This window comes from Bactrocera oleae, chromosome X (genome assembly GCF_042242935.1).
Source record: "Bactrocera oleae isolate idBacOlea1 chromosome X, idBacOlea1, whole genome shotgun sequence".
Classification (NCBI taxonomy): Eukaryota; Metazoa; Arthropoda; class Insecta; order Diptera; family Tephritidae; genus Bactrocera; species Bactrocera oleae.
This window is the reverse complement of record NC_091541.1, coordinates 27,654,559-27,673,024: the sequence shown is the minus strand read 5'-3', so window position 1 is coordinate 27,673,024 and position 18,466 is coordinate 27,654,559. Positions and strand designations below refer to the sequence as shown.

General features: G+C 34.7%; 1 protein-coding gene and 2 long non-coding RNA genes across 8 annotated transcripts in view; 2 read left to right on the top strand and 1 right to left on the bottom strand.

Annotated features, from left to right (window-relative positions):
• Positions 1 to 6,056: 6,056 nt before the first annotated feature.
• On the top strand, positions 6,057 to 8,487 carry LOC138858128 (uncharacterized). The gene is made up of 2 exons (XR_011397355.1): positions 6,057 to 6,554; positions 6,624 to 8,487. It is a non-coding gene; the product is annotated as an uncharacterized lncRNA (long non-coding RNA).
• A 338-nt stretch (positions 8,488 to 8,825) lies between these two features.
• Hcf (Host cell factor) overlaps positions 8,826 to 18,466 on the bottom strand; it is a 47,109-nt gene continuing 37,468 nt past the window's right edge. The window contains exons 9-11 of one of the 6 annotated variants that reach the window (XR_004977086.2): positions 9,524 to 11,208; positions 9,030 to 9,459; positions 8,826 to 8,974 (exon numbers count right to left, since the gene is read on the bottom strand). The gene's annotated coding sequence lies outside the window, so the exon portion shown is untranslated. Of the gene's footprint in view, positions 8,975 to 9,029; positions 11,209 to 18,466 lie in introns of all 6 variants that reach the window. The other 5 variants (XR_004977088.2, XR_011397353.1, XR_011397351.1 and 2 more) reach the window with 5 other exon arrangements.
• Positions 13,942 to 14,262, top strand: LOC118681396 (uncharacterized). Its single transcript, XR_011397354.1, has 2 exons — positions 13,942 to 14,075; positions 14,142 to 14,262. It is a non-coding gene; the product is annotated as an uncharacterized lncRNA (long non-coding RNA).

Here is an 18,466-nt window from a genome sequence, read left to right as displayed (position 1 = left end):
ATGTTTTAGAGACAAAGTTTTGTTAAAGATCTATTTAGAGTGTTGTCGTGTAAGGAGCAATTAAGCTAACAGCTGAACCAAGTAGAGGTACTTTTTTCAATAGCCTCTTTTTGACAGATCAAGCGTGAGTCGTAAGTTGTTATGTTACTTTTGTTCTGTATTATTTGGCATTTCAACATAAAATGACTTACTTCTATAACGATTACAAATCAACTTTATTTCGAGCCAAAATTTGTTTTGCGATGAGACCCTTTTCTGGTTCAATGGGTATGTAAACAAGCAAAATTGACCCTGCACCCTGAAGAGATTCAAAAGCTGCCATTTCATCCAGAAAAAACAACAGTTTGGTGTGGTGGAATCATCGTCTTCATACATAATATGTCTTCAAAAATGATGCCGATGAGAGTACAACCGTCAATGGCGACCGTTATCGCACCATGATAAACAACTAAATATTTGATGCCTAAATTGAATTTGGTTTCAACAAGGCGGCGCCTGTTCCCACACATCGCATCTATCAATGAATTTATTGAGAGAACATGTTCACAGATAATTTTACGTTTTAGGCCGGTCCACCTGAGGCGTAGCCGCGGCCACCACGTGAAAAAAATCATCTTCAAAATTAAAGGCCAAATTATGTTCTTTCGAATGATAAAAAAGATTTCCCATAAATTTGAATTTTCTGTGTTTTTTCTTTAAAAAAGTAGGGAACCACGAAATAGATCACCCTTTATAAGCAATATGTTGTAAACTCGAATAACGAGCAATAAGTGTTAAGTTGTTGGAACTAGATATAAATATAAGTGTATAGCTATTTCATTGCGACCTTTCAATTCAAAAATTTTGCATTAAAAAATAAATTATCATAATTATTGACTAAATGCTTAGGATTAAATTTTTTCTTTTTTATTTTTCAATCTGGTTTGTGCGATTAAAATTTTTTTCATATTAATATAATAATAATAACCCAACTATTACCCTCCACCCGCCAACCGACGCGAAGGGCGCAATCCGCATACGTGCGGAATTGGCCGAGTCAGAAAGAGCAAGAGAGTTTTTTAAAAGTTGAGATCAAAAATTGCTCAGGTACAGAGACCATTTCACCAGCTAGGATTTATAGTTACGACATAATAAATTGTTACATTTTTATTTATTAAGAGAAAGCAAAAAAGTCTTTTTAATTTTGAAAAGTGAGTCAGATAAGTCAAATGTGCTGGAATGAGAATTAAAAGCATAACATATACGGCGGAATGGCTCGTTTAGTTCAAAATTTGATCTACAGGATTTTAATAGTAAAGGTCTAAACTGCCACAAAAAGCGAATCGGGATATTAAATTTAATTTCAGACAGGAGAAAAGAACTGCAAATTGTTCCATTCAAGATTTTGACTAGAATATTATGCCAAGCATTTCCCTAGGACTGGAAAGTGTAGGTATATTAATAAGTTGTAAACAACTAGTGTATGGAGGTAGACTTACCCTAGAATCCCATCGGAAATGCGCTAAGACGAAAAGTAAAAATTGTTTTTGAACAGACACTAACTTGTCAGAATGGATTTGGTAGTTAGGGTTCCATACAACAGAGCCATATTCCAATATAGGTCTAACCAAAGTTGTATAAAGTGTTTTAGTAATATACGGATCTCTAAATTCTTTAGACCAACGTTTAACAAAACTGAGGACAGCTTTTGCTTTCAAGACCATGGTGTTAATATGAAGACAAAAATTAAGCTTAGGATCCATATTGACTATCAAATCAACATAGTTAAAAACTTGCTCCAGAATATGGTGTTTTATTACATAAGAAGAGGGGTGCACAGATCTACGGGAAAAGCACATCGTCTTACATTTATTCAGATTCAATGGCAAATCATTTCTATTACACCATGCAACCATATTGTTTAAGTCTGTTTGCAACAGACACCTTTCCTCAGTTGAAGTGTATGATTTAAAAAGCTTTTCGTCGTCAGCATATAATAAAATTTTTGAGAATTCAATTACTGAAGACATATCGTTAATAAACAACAAGAACAGAATCGGGCCAAGATGACTACCTTGCGGAACACCTGAAGAAACATTAATTGTATCTGAAGGTGTATCCTCAAATATCACTCGTTGTGTTCTATTATAAAGATAGGAAACTACCCATTGAAGAAATCTTGGCTGAAAACCCAGTAGATCAAGTTTATGTATCAGAATCGAGAGGTTTACTTTATCAAAAGCTTAGCTAAAGTCTGTGTATATAACATCCGTATGCTTATGTTCCCTAAAACCCAATGATACATGGTTTACAAATTCAAGCAAGTTTGTTAGAGTCGATTTCCCTTTACGAATTCCATGCTGAGATGAGGAAATTAACGGAGAAATCGAAAAGGTTATATGGGCAGTGATGATAGCTTCAAAAAGTTTAGGTATAACTGATAGTTTTGCGATACCTCTATAGTTTTCAATGTGGGATCTAAATCCACTTTTATGCAAAGGAATTATAAATGACTGTTTCCATATTGAAGGAAATATACCGTGTTTAAGAGAGGAATTAAATATCCTTGTCAAAGGCAAGTGAATATATAGTTGGCACTATTTTTTAGGAAGCATGAGGGTATCATGTCTGGGTCGTAACTAAAAGATGGTTTTAACTTATTTAATTTAAGTAGGACGTCTGCTTCAGAAATAATAAGAGCGTTAATTAAAGTATTCGAACACAGCACTTGCTGATAAGAAAAAGTTTTGGAAGAATTATTACAGTAGTTAAAAATTCTGCAAACATATTGGATATAATATCATTGTCACTTGAAATGATAGATGTGTATTTCATCGCGGACGGAAATTTGGAAATCCTGCGTTTGGAGTTGACGAAATCATAAAACGATTTTGGATTACTTACAATATTTTTTTTTACTTTATTTAAGTAATTATTATAACATTTTTTGTTTAGGTCAAAATATTGTCGACGCAATACAGAATATTTAGAATAGTCGACAAGTGAACCGGTTTTTTTAAAATGTTTAAAGGCTCGAGTTTTTCTGTTTTTCAATTTATGTAACTCTTTCGAAGACCACGGACTTCTACTTTTACTTTTATTAACAATTACTATTGGAACATACTTTTCAAATAATTTCGTAATAATGTTATTAAAATGAGAGACACTCAAATCAATATCACCATTATAATTAGGCCAATATATTGTAGAAAGTTCTGTATTAAACTTTTTAAAATAAGCTTTTGCAAAATTGAACCGAGTACGGAAGCACGAAGTTTGATAATTATTATCGTGTACATTGCTCATGATTTCGACAAATATTTCCAAAGCAGGATGATACGAGTCCTCTGGTAGAACAAGAGGATTACTCTGAATAACGGAACACTTTGAAGAGGTATCAACGTATACTAAATCTAAGCATTTACCAAATTTATTCGGAATCAAATTAATTTGGTTCAGACCCAACTCGGACATTTTTTCGAAAAACTCATGAAAACAAGACCGATTGCAAATCGGTACGATATAGTCATCGAAAGCTTTCCACGAAGCACATGGTAAATCGAAATCTTCTTATACGATTATTGAATCAGCATAATTTGCCAACGAGGTATCACTATTTATTAAAAAAGCATGCTGCATATATACAGATAAGTCCGAATGGGGTAGTATATACTTGTAAGATAGGGTTAAATAAATAAAGCAACTATAACGTAGACTCTAATACATTTAAATTCAAATGAGTTGGTTCCTGGAACGAGAACATCTTCAGATGGGAAAGGGGAATGAACGGCAAATAGAACACCTCCTCCGATTCTGTTTAGTCGATCATATCTAAATATTTGAAATCGCTGTTTTAAATCTCATAATCGAAAATGTGAGGTTTTTACCATGTTTCTGTAAATCCAATTATATGGAAATTAAAATTGGAAGTATTTAAGTACAAGTCGGTTAATTTTGTATTAAGACCTCTAACATTTTGATAATAAATGCTTAGCGAATTTCTACCAATCTGTGTTTTATATCGGTGGTTGCTTTTGGTAATTTAACAATGTTTTCCTCAGTATGATTTCTAAGTTTGGGCTTAAATTCGCGTACAAAAGCCAGGTGGCCAGAATGAGCTATCTAAAATCTTTGTGAATGTTTCAAGAGAAACGTTTATTTTAAACAATGACATACTTCTATCATAACTGAAGTTAAATTTACGGATATTGATATCATCAATTTTTAAACGAAAAGACGAAATGTAAGAATTAATGTCCTCCACCGAGGTATTTTTGGCAAGTCTAGAAATAAATATAGATTTTTTAGGTGGAATAACCACCAAATTTTTAACAGATGTAACTAAGTTATTAGGAGGAGCCTCTGGAATTGTGAGACACTTATTACTATTAGGTAGAGCTTTTGGGAAATTAAGCTCTTTGGAAGTTTACGGCTTATCATCTTTAGACCAAGGAGAAGAGAGATTTATGAGGTCAGTTGGATGAGACGTATTCTTCTGTACAGAAGAACTAAGTATTATTTCATCGGAAGGACGTTTACGCTTAGGAGCAGGTTTGGAGGATTCGTGAGAATCATTCAGGCACTTAAAAGGTTTGAACCATTTTTCGTAGTGCCTAAATTTTTCGGTGACGTAAATTTTTCAATCGAATTCCTACAATTTAAACAGGGCCAACGTGATCCGTTACAGTCGGGAATAAAATCTAAGATTCGACCTATCAGTCCAGCACATTTAATATGGGCAAACCCATTACAAAACCAGCATGAAACGTAGCGACCTGACTCGCCTTTAATGTTACAGATAGAAAAGTTACACGACATAATAAACAACAAAGAAGATTAAAAGAATATAAAATAAAAAAGTCAGTAAAATAAAATCTAATAGATATATAATAAATTAATGTGTTAAAATATTAATAATAATAAATACAATTAAAAACGAACACAAAAATATTAGCAAAGTTCAAAACAAAGACTTTGAAAATACAATATAGCTAGCAGTTTTAGATGCACTGGAACAAATAAAAAACTACACGTAACACAGCTGTAAAAAGAAAAATAGATGAGATAAATAAAGAGAGATAATAAAATAAACAAAGCATAAAATAAAACAAAACGAAACAAAAGCTGACTCGGCACCAAAATTGGACTATTTAAGCTTTAAGATAATGCACAGAACTTAAGAACACTTATACTTAGCTTGCAATTCAAAATCAAATCACCAAATATTCAATTAAATTACTAAAAAAAATCAATTAAAATTAAAGATTTTCGTTAAATAAATGCACCAAAATTCACAACCAAAAAATTACAGCTTGAAGTGTTGTAATCCGGTGTTTAGGATTACAAAATAAAAACAGTTTTAATTCAAATGTTAATTCAATTATTTTTTAATGCATTATTTTCAACCCGGTTTTTAAGCCATAAACAAATTAGACATAATATAAGTTTGCGTAATAGTGTTGGACAATTTCAAAGCGTTGTACCAAAATGAAACATTACATGACAAAATTCGACACACATCCCTAAACAAAAAGGGCTGCGAAGCTGTAAAAATCACGTTGTTGTTGTTGTAGCGGCAGAATTTTGCCGAGTTGACTGGCCTTGGCCGGAAAAAATCAGGGTCCGTTCCGATTACGCAGACCCGACTGTTATAGGAACAGGTAAAAATCACGTCATCCCTATTGGTGGACGATGTACAAAGTTGGAGAAAATAGCTGGATTGCTAATATCAGATAAAAGAACGGCACTAAAGGCTAGAAGCGTCAACCAATTACTATTTTGAAACAAAAACAAGTGCATTATTAAGGAATGAAGTACTCTACCGAAACGTATTTTAAGTTAAAATTTCTTGACCTCATATTACATTAGTAAATGTATTAAAAATGTACCTTTTTATAAATTGTTTTTTGTGTTTTCGTTTATTGTTCATGTTTTGTTTTATAAATAAATCCAAAAATTATTTCATAAAAATGAAGTGTACAAAGTCAAGGTATTTTAATTTAAACCAGCGAAAAGTAAGTAGATTGCAATACTATCGATAGTATTTTTTTAAACTTTCGAGTGATCCGACTATCGATAGTTTTGCAGCTCGATTACTGACAATTTCGCAGTCCAAAGTTTACTTAATCATTTGAAGAAGTTACAAGTATTTCATCCCGTTCGTCCGTTTTATCAGCAGTCGATTCTCCAAAATTCTCCAAAACTCATTCGTTTACAAAATATGTAGATGTGATAAAACTTATTACAAAACCTATTTTATGTATGTGAAGGGAAACGTGGAAAGGACCATGTCGCTTTTGCTCGGGCGGCACGCTGTGTGTCTTTGTTCGTATCAGTTCGCTGTTACGCAATTCGTCATTCCTGTTCATTTGGAAATTGTTTCCATGGTTGCAATTGCACTAGGTTACAAGTCAGTCTGGCAACTTCTCAATGCAACACGAAGTCCTCATCCGAAATAACTAGTTAACTGTCGTAGAAATAGCTAAAACGTCGAAGGTATTCGCTATAAATTCGGTTAATCCGAGATAGAAATTTTTGTAAAAGCTAGCGATGGCGCGGTAATACAAAGAAAACAGGTCGGAAAGTTTCTCAATTAGTATAATTTTGGATCATAATTATAATGGAAGCTTTGTAATTCATGACAGGAAATTGAATCGTTTATATGTTCAGCCGGGTCCATCTCGCTGTGATCAATTGAAGAGAAGAATATCCAAAAGGGGTGTGCGTAAAACCAAACGATTTTTATAACCCAGAAAAGTCTATGGTCTTGTTATATCTTGTTGAGCGACATGTAACATGAGAGATATATTTCATATTTTGAGATTAACATCGTCTTAACTGATAGTCCCGCCTTAATGTAGTCTTCCCGCAGTGGATATTGAGCAATATGAATAATAAGCCTGCACCATTATCTCGCTTGTGTTGTACGTTGTGTTACACCGCTCAGAAGAGCATCCTTGCTGCTAGATGTTCCTCCAGTGCTCACTAAATATCTTCCATTGTCTGGATAAAATCGGGGTCAATCCTTTAAAAACCGGTAGTCGTGATAATTGGTTTTCAACTCGATCGTTTTTCGTTTTGCGATTATGTCCTCAAAGGTTTTATAAATGACTAATACGAGAAACATGGTAAAATGTTGAGGGTTTAATCCTTGTTTGCGAGTTTCGAATCGACCTTTTTTGCATTTTCTTAGAAGTATACTTTGAAAATTTGAAGTAAATTCAACAAATACTTTTCAAGATATTCGATAATTAGCAGGGGATTCTCGGGCGCTCTGGAACGTTCGAGATCGGGTGTTAGCAGCAACTGCAAGCGACCATAAATTTATTGTAACACAAAACTTGAAATTCATTTTCCTCAAAACTATGTTTTCAGTGAAATTTATATAGTGCCTGATCAAAGAATTTTTTTTTAATTTCGATGTTTTATTAAAAACTAATATAGGTGTTTTCCAGAAAACCAAGTCGCTAGCCGGCTGCACTTGGGACAAAGACAAAGAGTCGTTGTTGGCAACATACAAAGCAATCGGATGACCGGTCATCAACTACGCCGCCGCAATATGGTCGCCTGAATGAAGCAGAACGCAAATGGATAAGATTTAGGCACTGAACGCCGTTCACAGCGGAGCTATTAACACCTTCATTGACTCCCTCTCACTGGGAGTCAAACCACCAACCATTGCAGACGAAGAGCACGAATTGTACCGAGAATCTAGAGTGACTCTTGCGCAACTTCGCTCTGGATATTGTAGCAGGCTAAACTCCTACCTATTCAGAATAGACCCCGACATACAAAACTTATGTGCTGCATTCAATGAGTCCCCGCACCACACTGATCACCTCTTTGAATCTCCTATGAACTCTACTCCCTCTCTCCCTATGGTCCGAACCCGAAACAGCTTGTTTTCGGGACCTACCGTTTAGTGGTCTAGAAGGCTTAGAAAACCGCTACAACAACAACCCCAACATAAGTGATTTGCAGAATCTTGAAGAATTATCTGGAAGCAAAAACAATCTTCTGAAAATGAAAGTTTCTCAATGATTGTGTTCAGATTTTGAAAGACATTAATTATAATTTAAAATCGTTAGCAAAGTTAAATTAGAAATTTGCTTAACAAATGGAAAAAAAACAGAACTAAAAAGACAAAAACTAAAGTTGAAACATGAGTATAAAATCAAAAACGACATGGAGGGAAGCAAAATAAGAATTCCAAATTTTAAATTAAGAAACAACGGTTCAATTTTAATATTCTTATTCAAATAAATCGAATATCATATAATCTTTTGTTACTTTTTTTTATTAATAAGGTTAATTTGCTTTGCATAGTTACGTGATGAAAACTATGAACGTAAGGTGATTTTACTTCGGTCTCGAACTGTTTGCGCCAGTCGTGAAAACTCGTTTTGTTCTATGTTGGGTAAAGTCAAATAAGATCGATCTTCATTAATTTGAATGACTGTTGGTACTTCAACGTTGTATGTTAAGCAACTGTTATGCAGGGCACAATAAGCGTTCAAAATTTGGACAACTTTTTTTGGTGTAAAGTGAAGCTCTCTTCCAGGCATCGAAAACGACTTTTCAAAATTCCACGCACACGCTCGATTATTGATCTTGCTTTTGTAAATTTTTCATTATACAAACTTTCCAGTGAATTTTCTTCTGTATTACGATAAGGGGAAGGAGTCATGGTTCCAATGGGTATCCAGAATCACCATAAAAAGAGAAGATAATAAATATATGAAAACTCGTGATAACCCCCACATGTTTGTGAATATAAAACGTGGATTATATAACCAGTAAGTATTAAGCTAAAGATAAATACAAGTTCTATGCATAAAATCACCGACCAATTATCCATTAAGATTTATCTCCATTTTGGTAGTTGGATAGCATATACATATTGTCGTTCGTTTGAAAGGCTCCATATTTGGGCATCATGCGCCGCTTCAACATAGACTCCATTTACAGCTCTTATATACATGTTATGGTCACAAATCTAATCACAAAGTAAAATAAATAGGTGTGAATAAAAACTCGTAATATAAACGTACTACCCTAGCACAGCTTTAGCTTTCGATTAAAAAAGAGACGTTCATCTTTTACTGGTCTAACCATCTGGATGTGAGTTATATCAACGGCACCTATGTTAATATTCCTGGCAATCCAAATTTTAAGTATAAATAATTTTTAGCTTCATGCTCTTCTTGTGAGTTCATTTCAAATTTAATTTGTTTCGGACTCAATGTCTTTTCAATCGCATTCAACACTTCTGCAATACATTAGTACAATAGTAGATTGTGCTAACCATGCAAACCGGTCTTGCCCTATTTGCTGCTGATAGCCCCCTTGGCCAAGAAATTTTAAAGTAGCATCAAGTTTTACAGCTGGATTTACTGCCTTGGATCGTATAGACACGGCTAGTTCCTGAGTTAGGCTTATTAAGACAAGTCCTTTTCGGAAAGTCTAAAGTTTTTTATGAAGCTATAATCCCAAATGCAAAAACAGTTTATAACCGAACATAATACATATGCATATAACAAATTACCTTTTTTGCAATAACTCCATTATATTAAATTCTTAAAGCTCTTCTCACAAATTTTAACTCAATAATTTCCTCGTCCACCACCGACATTGCGAGAGAGTCCATTTTTTTTTTAAATAAATTTGCACTTATTTTATTTTATTTTGACTTCAAGCATTCGAAAATTCTGTTATAGGGTGGTACAACTTTCGCATAATTATAAGCTTGACCCGAAGTCAGTCTTCTCATTTGTACAGAATGCTGAAACATGTTTGATTTTCGAATCGAGTTACAGAATAGAGCCCCAGATGTATTGCTTCAACTGTCGTATAAATGGTTCTTCTGTTGGGAGCTCTCAATTAACTCTTATTTCAGACTGCCAGACCCAATTAGTGTCTTTCAAGCAGAAGTGGCAGTGATCAAGGTAGCAGCAAATGTACTTCAACCTACTTCCATACCAAACTTATATGAGTGCCTGGCCACACAGGAATAGTCGGAAACTGTTAAGTCTATGAGGCTGCATGAAACTTACCAAGATTCTATCAGGATTAAAACGGACAGGTGTTCCCCTGTCTCCGTGCATTCAGGCGCTGAACCTATGAACCTCCCGCGAGCTCAGCAAAGGTCGGTTAGCAACCAGCACTTGTGGGGTTGCCCAGAGTGGAACGTAAAAGGTCCCATGACTAGTTCTTTGCAAAGTTCACATCACCGCAATGATAGGGGTCCTAACTTGGCACTCATGCGGTGAAGCTAAAGATTTTGGAGGACACAACTTGCTAAAGTTGCAAGGAGGAAGATAAGGTGGAAACGTCTAAAAACTTTCTCCTCCACTGTTCAGCTTTCGCAAGGCAAAGGTTGAAGCATCTCGGTTGCCATACTTTCTACGAACTTGGCGAGTTGGTTGGCTCCAAGTGGGATTATCCATGGTCTCTCAAAAATTAGACATACATAACATAGAAATTACTAATTCGTTAATCAATTAGCAGACCTGTTTAATTCAAGTATGAAAATTACTTGTTTCTTTTTTTCATTGGGAATTCAATACGAGGAAAAACTAGGGTATATGTTCGTATTCAATTCACCATTTGTTGCATGTGTGTATATATCAGTAGTTGCTAAAATTGTTTCAATGTATTGCATTGAAGTTTCGGAAGTCGTGACTTGCTGGGTAGTGGACACCAAACAGAACAAGCGATTTAGTAATACTGTTTTATTTTTATGTATGTACTTAAAATAAATATAAGAGAAACATATTAGGTGTTGCGACTCTAACTAAAACTTTCGGTCTAAGTTTGATTGATCTTATTATCAACCTAAAAAGTGAAAATTTGGCAAATAATTAAGCCGGGAAACATTTTTAGATGTAAAATTAAAACAATTCAACTCAGTCGTTTATGTTGTCGTTAATACTGTTTTATTTGTATATATAGCGGCCTTTACACGGTCATTTTTGTATGCAAGCATGTGCGGCGTGATGAGATGAATGAGCGTGTAAACATAATAAATTCGTGTGTCATACATGTGCGATGGTTTTTAAAATTTTTTAAAAACATGATGTTGTTATGGACATGTTTTATGGTGTAAACGCTTGCATCATGCACGCAGTATATTTTTTCAGTCGTAAGCAAACATTGAAGTGTAATGACGTCACGGATAAACGAAGAACTGTGGAAGGACTTCTTTGAAATTTATCTAAGCGTTCTGGATGGCTGGATTATAAATTTTTAAAAAAATCATATAATATAAAAAAAAAACATATAAATAAAAAAAAAATTATAACAAAGAAACAATACAAGTCATAATAAAATATCATGGTTTTATGATGAACGTTTTAAATTAAATTAGCAAATAAAATGTAGTTGCACGTTGTTCAAAAATATTTGTGTCGTTCCCTGAAATTTCGTTTCGCACTGCTTTTGTTAGCTATTTTTAGCGGGTTTATTTCTGGCATCCCGCCTTTTTTGACATCAGCTGTTCGAATTTCCCTGATATTAATAATCAGGGAAAAATAATAACAGAAAAATCAGCGAAAATGAGAGAGTCTCGCTTCATGTCATCCTTGTCATTTCATCCTTGATGTTGCTTCGTTCACAAATAACAGAGAAATAAAGTATGATTGCATGTTCGACCGTTTACACGAAAAGTGCCGTTTCACATTGGGACTCAAAAGAGTCTCATACCAGTTTATTGTGGGCGAGGGGACGACGAGGAAAGACGAAGGGACCGTGCCACTCGTGTTCGGGTGGCACGCTTTGTGTTCTTGTTCGTAACAGCTCGCTGCTACCCTTTTCAGCATTCCTTTTCACTTTCAAATCCTTTGAATGGTTGCAAGAGCGCTCGGTTTCAAATGAATTCGATCGCAAATTTGAGTTCTGTTATCTATTTTTGTATGTAATATGCAAATACGTATGCATAGAATAATAGAAATATTATGACAAATTGTAAATAAGGAGAAAATTAAGATATAGATTATGGAGTAAAAAAATTATGAATTTTTAATACGGAGTAAAGAAATTATGAGTTTTTAATACTTAAAGATTAGGAAATTCCTATTATAAATTTGGCCTTGAAAATATTAGTAGCGGATATTCAATACATTCTTGTGGATTAGGGAATTCCCGTCTTTAGTATTTCTTTGAAACTATTTAGCGGGTAGGTACTTGTATTATGCATATTGTTCTACCATATTCATGGTAATTCATTGCAAGCAAAATGTGTGACCATTATCCCAACATACAAATGAAATACGCAGCACGCAGTGTTGCGTGGTGTTGCGCAGTCGAACCGCACAAATATTTACGAACATTTTGTGAAAAGGAATGCAGAAAAACTAGACTCGAGTTGCTGGACTCTTTTTGACCGTGTGAATGCCCAGAGCGACACCAAAAGAAAATTTGAAAAACCTCAGACTCTTTTGAATCCCTGTCTGAAACGGCACAAACCAGTTTTTTTTTTGCATCATACCATGTTTGCATACAAAAATGAGCGTGGAAAGGCCGCTTATTGTATGTACTTGAAATACATATAGGAGGAACATATTAGGGGTTGCAACTCTAACTAAAACTTTCAGTCAAAGTTTGATTGATATTATTACGAACCTAAAAAGTGAAAATTGGGAGATAATTAAGCAGGTTTTACATTTTTAGATGTAAAATTATAACAAATCAACTCAGTCGTTGCTCACGAAAGGGTGAATATATATTAAAATGGACCTAATGTTTGATCTACATACGTGTATATTAAAGTTGGTCAAAATAAACGATAATTTGTTTTCGCTTGGTGTTCTGAAAAATAGTTTCTTAGACATCTCTAAGAAGGTCTTTCCAATTATTAGCTCTTAACTGTAACGGGTAGGTCCTCCGCCTTACAGAGGTCATTTTTTTATTAGATAGAAAAATTCTCGCTTCCAACTACTAGAAAAAATTAATATCTCATTTCATAGATTTTGTAGGAAATTGAATGCTCTACAAAAAGGTCTCTTACGATTTTTTCCTCGAACTCAACAAGTTTTTAGTTTCTTGTATGTATTTCTACAAAATAACTAATAAAAATGGTTTAAAACTAATTTTTCGGAAATAAACTTCTCTATTGTTCCAAAAAGTCAAATCGTCAACTAAAATTATTTTACGGATTGTCATTTAGTCGATATCGATAATACCAAATTTTAAAACCTCAACTGAAAACCAGCTGAATTAGTAACCGTAACAAGACCTGTAATCTAAAAAAATTTTAATGCAAAGCAGTTCGTTGGAAAATTTTATACAAAGATACCACAGAACAAAACTATATAATATAATATATAATACTGTAAACCAATATATTTTCCAGATGTCTTCTGAATTTAACTTTTAATATGTATTTTATAATATTTAGTTACAAGTGCTCAATGATGGGGAATGTACTATTTTACTCTGCTCCAGTTAATATTAAAATAATTTTTCTTCATAACGGAAATATTACTCCGTTTATTTTGTATAAATCTACATACAGTAAATATATCCATAAATGTGTAAGCTTAAAATTTTCTGGGAACTTATTATTTTAACCACACAGTTTTAATACAAAGAAAAAAATTACATTACCATTTAAAATAGTTATCAATATCCATTTTTCCACATTTTATTACAATTCCATATATATTGTATATATATGTATACGTACATATCTATTATATAAAAATAAGTCGGGTTTTCCTTCCTGACGCTATAACTCCAGAAAGCACGAACCGATTTCCACGGATTTGTATTCGTTGGAAAGGTCTCGGGCTCCGTGAAGTTTATAGCAAAGAAAATTCAGGAAATATTTCAACAGAAAAGCGGGAAAATCTTTTTTCACATACAGCGCCATCTCTGATACATAGCATGTACTACAAACCAATATTTTAAGTAGATGGCGCCGGTGCGTGATACATTGTGATACATTAATTTCATGTGACAAACCGGTATTGTGTTCACTGTGAAATTGTGAAAAATAAGTTATTCGTTCCCTAACATTTCAATTGGAAACCATCAAATCAATCACGTGTATTGTGCAAATTTTTATTCAATTTCAACAACAGGCATTTGTCTTTAAGGTGGTAAGTTGAACTGTATAAATTATGTGGAGCGTGCATTTGAGGTTAAATTCACCACTCTGTCCATAGTCCAAAATGCCTAGAGGACGACGTGCCAACATCGGCCGCCGCACAAGCATGCAAGCCAGCAACAAGTGTATTCACAGAACTTAAGCAAAGAAAGACAAAATATTATATAATAAGTGAAAATGCCCGATTGAGACAACGCGTGGCACACGAAGATCATTGGCACCATACAATCGCTTGGTATTCAAATCTGATCCCACTGCGAACTACAGTGATGATGCAAACTTAGATATTGGACCAATGATGACTATATGCCGATATTGCAATGCGTTAAAGTTCAAAAGAGAAACGGCTGGATTGTGCTGCGCAAGTGGAAAAGTCAAACTGGATCCATTACTTACACCACCACAGCCACTGAAATCATTGTTCGATGGAAGTGATCCCGATTCCAGCCATTTTCTTCAACACATCCTTGAATACAATAACTGCTTTCGCATGACTTCCTTTGGAGCTAATATCATTCGAGAAGACACACATAACCAATCACTCACACCAACACAATGAATTGCAACACATAACAACTACATATACACCACATACTACACCATCCCATCAAAAAGAGAGGAAAGGACCAAGAGCATTACGCTGTGGCAGCAACGGTGGCAAACCTCATCCAAAGGACGGTGGACTCACAGACTGATACCAGACATCAGACCGTGGATAGATAGACAGCATGGGGACCTGGATTTCCACCTGACCCAAATGCTAAGTGGACATGGGTACTTTAGAAGCTACCTTTACAAATTTCGACATGACTACAGTCCGTACTATCCGACGTGTACAGAGTGTATTGAAGACTCTGAACATGTTTTTTACCATTGCCCTCGGTTCTCAAGTATAAGAGAAAATCTGAAAACCACACTTGGCGGTAGTTTCTCGGTGGAAAATTTGACAGCACTTATGTGTGAGTCCTCTATTAAATGGAAAACAGTCAGCGAAGCGTCAGCTTTGATAATGAAAAGATTGAGACACTTACAACAGATTAGGAGTCAGTTAGTCCGTATCGTAGAGGAGACTTAAATGTCTTCTTCTCTCCCATGAAGTAATACTTTGTCCAGTGGTTCCGTGGGAGAGATTTGGGTTGAAAGTAGGTTAGGTTTAGCGGATTAAAGTTTCGCACTTCGGCTTTCGATGCTTCCCCCTACTATAAAAAACAAAAAACAAAACAAAAAAAAAACACCATCACACGATCATAAGTTACACCGTATTCTTCAACAAATGATTGTTTGCAATTACAGATACAAGGACAAATATATCATTTGCATGGTTCAATGGTGCCAACACCAGATGAACCGCATGAATTTCTGCAAATATATTTCATTTCGTCGATGGTGGATCAGCTGAATGAGCGGTGCAATATACAGGGAACACAACAGTTAAAGAGACGAATTATTGAACAGTTGCAAGCATTTTTTCACGCTAATAATGCTGTGGTTAATATGTTCAAAACAGCATTGGAACGAATGCCATCGGATACGCAAAAATTTGTCATAAGAGCGGATTGTACCCCAACAGGTAAACATGTGCGAAGATTCAATGCACCCACCGTTAATGATGTTGCTGCAATTATTGTTGGCAGGCAATTTCAGGCAGACGTTGCCAGTAATTCCCCGTGGACGGCTGCAGATGAATTGACTGCTTGCCTGAAGGCATCACCTTTATGGACCATTAATATGAGAGTTCAACTTCAAAATGATCAAATTGCTGCACAATTTTCCAAACAATTGTTAGCTGTTGGAAATGGAAAAGTCCCAGTTGATGCGACATCTGGATTAATTACTCTTACCAACGACTTTTGCCGATTTGTAGACTCTCAATTAGCTATTTTTGAAAATGTTTTCCCAACCATTAGTGCGAATTATCAGAATTATGCTTGGTTAAGTCAACGAGCAATTCTTCCCGCAAAGAATAATGATGTACAGGCACTGAGTTTTACCATTCAATCAAAAATTGCTGGCGATTTGGTGACATACAATTCCATTGATTCCATAACAAATCCCGATGATGTAGTAAATTATCCAACGGAGTTTTTGAACTCTCTGGAGTTACCAGGATTTCCACCACATAACTTGCAACTCAAAGTTGGTACAGTTATTATGATATTGCGTAACGCGTCCAACGCGACTTTGCAACGGTACTCGATTTTCGGTAATAAGACTTATGCCGAATTTGATTAAGGCAACCATTATTAACGGAAATTACGCAGGTGAAAATGTATATATTCCTCGGATACCAATGATTCCGACTGATCTTCCGTTTGACTTCAAACGATTGCAATTTCCAGTTCGCCTTGCGTTCGCAATGACAATTAACAAGTCGCATGGCCAATCGCTTAGTGTTTGCGGGATAAATTTAGAAAATCATTGTTTTTCACATGGGCAGTTATACGTTGCGTGTTCACGAGTTGGGAAACCATCCGCTTTGTTTGTGTTAACGTCAGACCAAAAAACAAAAAATGTGGTTTTCCAAAGAGCACTTCAATGAAACGGATAATTTGCGGACACGTATAACGCTTCGATTCAGTATTTACTTTGGATCCACTTTCATTTACTTAGAGAATAACACTTCATTTTTGTAATCGAAATGAATTCATTACTGTTGTGAAATGAAATAAAATTTTTCCTTTCCATATATAAAACAAAAAAAAAATGTTCTTCATCTTTTAATCACCAAACGAAATATTACATAAAACGAAGCCATCTGGTGGCGAAACGGAGTTCGCCAGGTTTGCTAGTATATGTATATATATATATATACACTAGCAGACGACAGACGTTGTCCTGTACACACGTCGTTAATTCGAAAATTTCAAACATTCTTTAATAAGCTATAACAATCTGGACCGTTTTGATGAAAATTATTATTCAAGAGTTATTTTAATATCTAACGTCATTACATGTACACTTATTCAAATTCGACCAATCGGTAGCATGTGAATATACCTATACTGTGTGTGTAAGCATGCATATACTGTGTGTGTAAGCATGCATATACTGTGTGTGTAAGCATGCATATACTGTATGAGTGAAGTGAAATGTAGAAGCTTTGTTAACTAAAAAGATGCATCTATTACCACACTCCACGGATGAAATTTGTAGACTGGACAATAGCAGCCACTATGATTATTGACACGGATATTTCTAGGCGTCACCGAAAATTTTAAGCGAATGAAATGAGTGATTACAGTCTGGGATATTATCCGTGGAGTGTGGTAATAACAGCATCGTAAATACAAACTTTAACTTGTTTTAAGTAAAGATAAAAAATCTTACACTGAAATTATTTTATAACATTTATTTATTAATTTACAAAAACTTAATTTATCTTAATGCTATTGGATGTACAATATTTTTAGTTAATCCTTGAGGCGTATAAACAAACAAATTCGATGGTTTTCCAACTCTAGAACACGCAACATATAATTGACCGTGAGAAAAGCACGGATTTTCTAAATCTAAGCAACAAATTGTCATTGTTTGGCCTTATGACTTATATATAGTCATAGCAATCGGATTGGAAATTGTAAACGTTTAAATGGTATAGACGAATGTGAAGCCATCATTGGGATCCGTGGTAGAAGTACAACATCACTTGAAATTTTCCACTCAAAATAGTGGCTTCAAGAATGTTGCCCATGATTTTTTTTTATAACTAATCGCGTCCCATTACATAATTTTGGAGCATTTAAATTTCGAAGCAAAATTATAGGTGAACCAATCTTCAGTCGCAAATTATGTGGTGGCATTCCAGGTAAATCAAATGAATTTAAAATTCTACAGGATAGTTAACAACTTCATCAGGATCAACAACAGTGTCGATCGATTTAAACGTAGTTTCATTACCAGGCAGTAATTTTTTTTTTTTTTGAAATTAATGGCATCAACGTCTAAATTTATCGCAGCTTAAATTGCTCGCTCTCGTAGCCATTCGTGATTAGTATAATTATGTCTCAAAACTGGAAAGATACTGTTTATTAACTCACCTTTGGTAGCCACCATGTTGCAAAAATTCTCTGGAAGCCGAATATATTGTGTATCTTCATACAATTCAATTTTACCATTACCAATATCCAACAATTGTTCAGAGAATCTTGACGCTAATTGATCACTTTGAAGTTGAACGCGCATATTAATAGTAAGGCATAATTTGCTGACACTTCCCCATAGATAAAATTCTTTTAAACATGCGTTTATTTCGTCTGCATATGTTGCGCGTGGAATGACTGGTAACGTTTGTCTAAAATCACCAGACAGCAACAATAGAGCACCACCGAAAAGCCTAGTATTATCCTTGATATCTTTCAGGGATCTGTCGAGAGCTTCAAGCGA